The sequence below is a fragment of the Cornus florida genome, unplaced genomic scaffold, assembly GCF_030987335.1.
Source record: "Cornus florida cultivar Cherokee Brave unplaced genomic scaffold, ASM3098733v1 CherokeeBrave_3.0.0_Hap2_Chr08, whole genome shotgun sequence".
Lineage (NCBI taxonomy): Eukaryota > Viridiplantae > Streptophyta > Magnoliopsida > Cornales > Cornaceae > Cornus > Cornus florida.
In genome coordinates, this window is record NW_026775578.1 from 71207794 (window position 1) to 71214728 (window position 6935).

The 6935-nt window shown below is 37.4% G+C and overlaps 1 pseudogene; it reads left to right on the top strand.

The window, feature by feature from the left end:
• Nucleotides 1-2617: 2617 nt before the first annotated feature.
• LOC132272171 (small nucleolar RNA R71) lies at nt 2618-2716 on the top strand (annotated as a pseudogene).
• Nucleotides 2717-6935: the final 4219 nt, after the last annotated feature.

The following is a 6935-nucleotide window of genomic DNA, read 5'->3' on the forward strand; positions in this document are numbered from 1 at the left end:
GCAAGTTTATGCAGGCTCAAAATTTTTTCTAAGTGTTGAGTCCTGAGATCGATCGAACTTGGAAGTTGGATCGATCGAAGGTCTCTTGATCGATCTTGGAGTTGGTTCGAACGATGGGACGGAGAGGTGATTTGGATGCAGGTTTGTGCAGGTCGAAAAATTTTCTAAGTGTTGGAGTGCAATCCACAGTTCGATCGATCGAACTCCAATGTGAGATTAATCGAACTTTGCCAAATGCTCAATTATAACATAAAAGCATATGCAATCCTCACCAAAGTTCCTTTCAATGCATGTGAACCTAAAACAAGTATCTAGACTTCGCAAGAAATAAAATAAAAGATAGAAATGGGGGAGGAATAGGGTTTTGATACCCTACGAATGCCTTTGCTAGTCTTTAACGTCTTTAGCAAGACGTTGGGCTTTTTTAGCCCGGGTCAAAGATCTTGTGATGCATCCCCTCCTTGTTGGGGTGATAAATGCTTTGAACTCCACCCAACAAATGGTCTTTTGAAGAACATGTTGGATCAAGCTCAAAAGAAGCTTTTGATCCTTTGTTTATGCAATTAAAACCTTTGGGCTTCCATGCCCTTTCAAAGCAATAATTTGAAACAACACTTTGGGAATGCAAGGTTGAAGATGATCCTTTGGAAGTTTTGGTTTACACAAAAGCTTATTTCCTTGGCAATGAAGATTATGACATTTTTCTACAACATTGACCTCTCCTTCATACTTGTCAAGTGAATTAGGTGTGGGATTAGAGATATTCAACTTTACCTTTATGTGGCCAAATGAAATCTTCATCACCCCTGTTTTACAATTGATGTTGGCATTGGCGGTTGCCAGGAAAGGACGGCCAAGGATAACGGGAATTTGGCTCTTAAAATTGGAAACCGGTTCCGTGTTAATGACAGCAAAATCAACCGGGAAGAAGAATTTATCAATCTTGATCAAAACATCCTCAATGACACCCCTAGGTTTCTTAATGGATCGGTCAGCAAGTTGTAAAACTACCGACGTCGGTTTCAATTCACCTAGGCCCAATTTAACATAGACTGAATATGGAAGAAGGTTAACACTTGCTCCTAAGTCAAGAAGTGCCCGATTAATGATATGATCACCAATGATGCATGATGTAGTGGGTGAACCGGGGTCCTTAAACTTTAGAAGAGTGTTATGTTGCAAAATTGAGCTTACTTGCTCGGTCAAAACCACTTTTCTTGGTGCTTGACTCTTGTTCTTCCGTTTTTGGGTGCAAAAGTCTTTCAAGAATTTGGCATAAGTCGGAATTTGCTTGATTGCATCCAATAGTGGAAGGTTAACTTTCACTTGCCTAAACATTTCCATGATTTCATTGGTTTTTTCCTTTTGCTTGTCTTTTGAAATGGATCCTTTTAAGGCATCCGGAAATGGAACCTTTGGTTCAAACACTTTTTCAGAATTTTCTTTGGAACTCTCTTTAACACAAGAAGTTTTCAAATCATTTTTCAATAAAACCTTTTCAACATCATTTTTCAAAACTTCTATTTCAAACACATTTTTCAAAACTTTCTCATTTGTAAGATCATGTGTATGCAATGAAGGAGGAATGGGATGTGAAACGGGATGGGTGACAACTTGAGGTTGTACCGGTTCACTCTTTTCATTGGATATTTCAACTTGATTGTCTACAACTCTACCACTCCGCAAGGTAGTCACCGCATTCACATATTCAATGGTATGCCCTTCCAATGAGGAATGGGTTTCCACAACACATTGTTATTTAATTATGGCATTAATGGGCATCTTTCCCTTCTCTCTTGCATTAAGAGTGCTTGCTAATTGCCCTACTTGGGTTTCTAGCTTAGCAATGGATTGAGAGTGAGAATGAAGTAATTGTGTGTTAGCCTCAAGAGTCCCCAAAGCATTTAAAACTTTTTCTTCAAAGGCGGGACTTCTGGTGTTTCCTTGGGAATAAGATTGGTTGGGAAAATGAGAATTAGCAAATTGATTCCCTTGTGATTGATAGGTTCTATAACCTTGGGATCCTTGGTTTTGAAGTGGAGGTGGAATGTATTTCCCTTGGAAATCGCCTTGGGAAGGGGTTAACCCTTCTCCTTGGTTTTTCCAAGAGAAATTCAGATGATTCCTCCAACTTGGATTATAATGAGTACCATAAGGATTGTTCCCTTGGTTTACAAAAGCTGCATTGACTTGTTCATTAGGTTCATTATGCACTTGTCCATGAGGACAATGAGAAGTAGAATGAAGAACACTAGAACAAGTCATACATGTTTCATTTGATGCACGATGAGAATGGTTAGGGAAGGAAGATACTTGGTTCGCCGAGTTTTGGTTAATCAAAAATTGATCAAACCTTTGAGACAAAGACTTCATTTTGGCGGCTATTTCATTTGAATGTTCGACTTGATGTAAGCCTACACTCTTCCTACCTTGTGAATTTCTACCATTCTTGGATGATAGTGTTCTATGCAAAGAATTTTCACTCATGCTTTCATATAGACGCCACACGTCATCCTCATGCCTATCAATGTAAGAGCCACCCATGGAAGTATCAACCATACCCTTATAGTTGTCCGATAAGCTCTCAAAGAAGTATTGAACTAATTGCCATTTGGGCATGTCATGATGTGGACACTTCCTAAGCAATTCATTGAAGCGTTCCCATGCCTCATGAAATGTTTCTCCATCCCCATGTGAAAATTCTCGAATTGAGGTCCTCATGGCATTGGTCTTAGAAACCGGATAGTACTTCTTCAAGAACTCTTGTTGCATTTCTACCTAAGAAGTGATTGAAAAAGGTCTAAGATTGTTAAACTAATACTTTGCCTTGTATTTTACGTGAATGGAAAAATTTTGAGTCTTAAAACCTCTTCTGGCATGTCCGTATATTTTACGGTGGAACATACTTCAAGAAACTCATCCAAATGCTTGTAAGGTTCTTCATTAGGAAGTCCATGAAAGTTAGGAAGCATTTGAATAGTTTGGGCTTTAATTTCATAATGTTGTGCTCTAAATGGTGGTAATTGAATGCATATGGGTGCATTGTATTCATTAGGCACATAGTGATCTCTTAAAGCAAGAGGTGGATTAGCTACTTGAGGTGCAACATGAACACCTTGGTTATGAATTCCTTGATTAATGACAGGAGGTTGTGGAGTATACATTGGCCTTGGCATTCCATACGGAACTTAGCCTTGTTGTTGTGGTGTTTGGTGAATGAATGGCCTAAGCATGCCTAATGGTACTTGTATGTTCTCATTGTGCACATTGGGATGAAGGATACCTTGTTGGTCTATGTGACCAATGTCCTCAATATAGTCATCATTGTGGTCATCCGTTGAAAGATTGGCTCTATTTGAACTTCCGCTTCCCCTAGGATTTCTAACGATAGATTCAAGATGCAAATCAAGAGGGGCAAGAGTTGGTCTCAATGAACGATGCCCATGCATGCACAATTCAAAATGCAACAAACACAAAGAATGACAAACACTATGCCTTCACAACAATGCAATTAGACTTCTTCCACAAACATTAAATTCATACTCCCATACTTTAACTCAATGATGCAAGTCAATAAAAAATAAGCCTCCACGCGAGCCGACGATTTAACTAAGGGATTGAGTAAAGAAAATCTCACAAAGGTCCTTTAGCACTTCAACTCCAAATTTTAAAGCTTAGCTTAGCTAATTCTTTTTTCTTTTTTTTTTTTTTTATAAAGTTTTTAGCATTTTTCCTTTCTTTGCTTGCTTAAATTGAATGCTCAATGGCTCCTTTGCTTGCTTCCTCTCCAACAATGCACCTAGTTAAGTAAGAACAACATAATAAGTAACCAAAAAATAAAAATAAAAATAAAGTAAAAACACAATCAAAAGAGTACTAATCCTAATCAATTCCACATATCCGACGTTGCCAAATCTAATCAACAAATCCCCGGCAACGGCGCCAAAATTTGACGCGCGATTTAGCCGTTCCTACACGCCAAAATTGATGTAGTGAATGTGCGGTTCAAAGAAAGCCTTTTTGGGTCAAGTTTAAATTTATAAAAACCACTACCAACACTACTACTAACGTAGCAAGAGTGAGTAGGGATCGTCCCAAGGGATTGTGGGGATTAAGTAATGTCGGAGTTGATTGTGGAATCACAATTAGGGCTAGTAGGTCGAGTGATCAAACAATTGGTTGGTTGGTTGATTAAAGAGCAACTAAATTAAACTAAGTAATAGCAAAAGAGTGTAATTAAGAGTAAGTAAGAGAGAGAAGAGTCTTGGGGTTTAGAGATCACCACTAAGCAATGTATTTCTATATTATTGACAAGTGATTAATGAGGGTAATTAGGGTGTTGCAATATTGGTGTGTGTGTATTTGGTTGATTCAACAAGTAAGGATGACTAATTAAACATGTATTGTCTAAACATCATGTGAAAGACACAATATATCTAAGCAATGAAGCATATATTGTCTAAACAACATGTGAAAGACACAATAAATCAAAACAAGTCATCAATCCTTTCATTAGGCTCACAATCCAAATACAACACAAGATTAGAGACATATGCTAATTGCATTCAAAAGTTTGGATCATCAAACAAGAAGCATAGATTGTCCTCCCATTTAACACTACACTACAACTACACTACATCTACACTACTAGCATGAAAATAAACTAGGGGAGAGGCACAATCCATCAAGAGATAAGCAAAAACCATCAAGAGAATCACAGAAGCATTCTTTTAAGCACAATGTTTTGACAATCTCTAAATCTATGGCATCAATACATATAGACATGCATCAATAACATAAAATCTAGAGACAAGAACATGAACATCAATTCTAGCATACATAGACATATGAATAGAATGAAATGATCAATTGGAAGCATTAAACCACACAAATCATTGATTAAACAAGATCTATATATTTAAAAGTGTCAAAACATTAATTACAACACTAATCCCTCAATAATGCACAAGATTAAGATATAGAAAGCATGCTTGGGGCTAACTCTAGCCCCAAGAGGATGTCTAGCCACTCATGGTAAGGATGCTCCAACCCTCAAGGGGTAACTCCATGGAAGAGGTTTGCTCCTTGTTGATGAAGATCTCCAATGGTATCTCTAGCCTCCTCCTCCTCCTCTAAACTTCCTTTCCAAGAGATGATATGAAAAATAATGTTGGCTCCCTTTGAAAAAGCAATCCTTATCCTTATATAGGTAGGTCAAAATGACACCCAAAATGAGCTGGGGTCGTGCACACAATATTCCCTAATGATTGGATAAAGGACAACTTTCAATGAGATGGAATTTTAACTTTTTCGCACTAAAGGAAGTTTGATCGATCTAAAGTAAGTGAGATCAATCGAACTTAGGCTGGATCGATCCAACTGGCTGAGCTTTTTGGAAAAAAGACAAATCCGAGATATTTATGGGAAATATAAATGGGAAAAGGACAAAAGTGGTTAATTGGTGGTACAGCTGTGGATATGATCAATCATTTGGATAAGGACAAAGGTGTTCGATCGATCGAAGAATGATGTTGGATCGATCGAACTTTTGGACTTAAGTGCTTTGGGTCAAGGCTTGGATCTATCTTGAAGTGCTGAGATCGATCAATGTACGATCGATCGAACCTTGGACTTGGATCGATCGAACTTCATGCTTTGCTTCATTTTGCTTCTTTCTTTGTTTAATCTTAGAATTGCTTCAATTAAGCTCTTATTTGGCTGAGTTAGCTTATTTTCGGGATAAGTGCCTGAAAATGGAAATAATACGAAATCAATCTAAAACGGTAAAGTAAGATCGATAAAGGTACTAGAATGCTTAAGCTTAAGGGGTTTAAATACGCACTTTTCAGTGCTCATCATTTCCCAATGAGTGCATGTGTGTTTCATACATTTCAATGCCATGCCTATGAAGAAAATCTATTCCTTACAAGTCAAACATCTACACTATACATGCTTCAAAGGAAATCCATAGAAATACATATCATGCTTCTAAAACACCAAATTCAACACTTAATACACAATAGGCATGGAATTAATCATCTAAGCATGCTTTTGCATACAACATCAATTAGTACACATAGACATATAGTTCATTTTGAACAATGATGTCATATTAAAGGAAAAACAACATAAATTAACATACTATGCAACAAATCAAGTAGAAAATTCACCAAAGTGCAAGAAATTGTGCATTAAGAACCCTTACCACCAAAGATGTAAAAATTCCCAATTTGATGCCCAAATTTTGAAATTCTTAGGGTGGCTAAAATCTAAAATTGCTTATATCAACTTAAAGATCTCGCCGAGCTCTTCGATTTGTCGCAAATGGCACCTAAAAATTCCAAATGGTTGGAAAGTAATTGAAGTTTGAAATCTTGAAGCAAAAAGAAAAAAAAAAATGAAGGAGGAGAGTGACAGAGATATAGTGCCGGAAGAGGGAGAAGAAAGTGATGCCAAACAAGGCCTTTTGGCCACTAATTTACTTAAGTGGAAAGTGGGTCCCACCACAAAAATTCCATTTTTGACTTTTCCTTTTTCTTTTTCCATCACACATACATATACATACACACCATAAAAAAAAAAACCCATATGAAACACATTAAAATAAAGTGAATGAAATGCAAATGAACCCCACCAAAACTACCGCACACGACAATGCCAGTGGCGGGTCCCACAAGGGACTTTCTGGCCCGAAAAATGAAAAAAATGCCGAAATAGCAACCATTGCATTTCCAAGAGTCTTGCACTAAATGGAATTCCCCAACCAACTCTCTGACACACTCAGCACACCCCACAGTGTTCGGTACGTAAAATGTGAAAAGATGAAAATACCCTTACCAAAAATAAAAAATTCCAGAAAATGAAAAATGGCGAAAATTGGAAACATTACAATGCCAAAATTGGTCTGGTAACTGTTGTTGTAAGCAAACTCAACC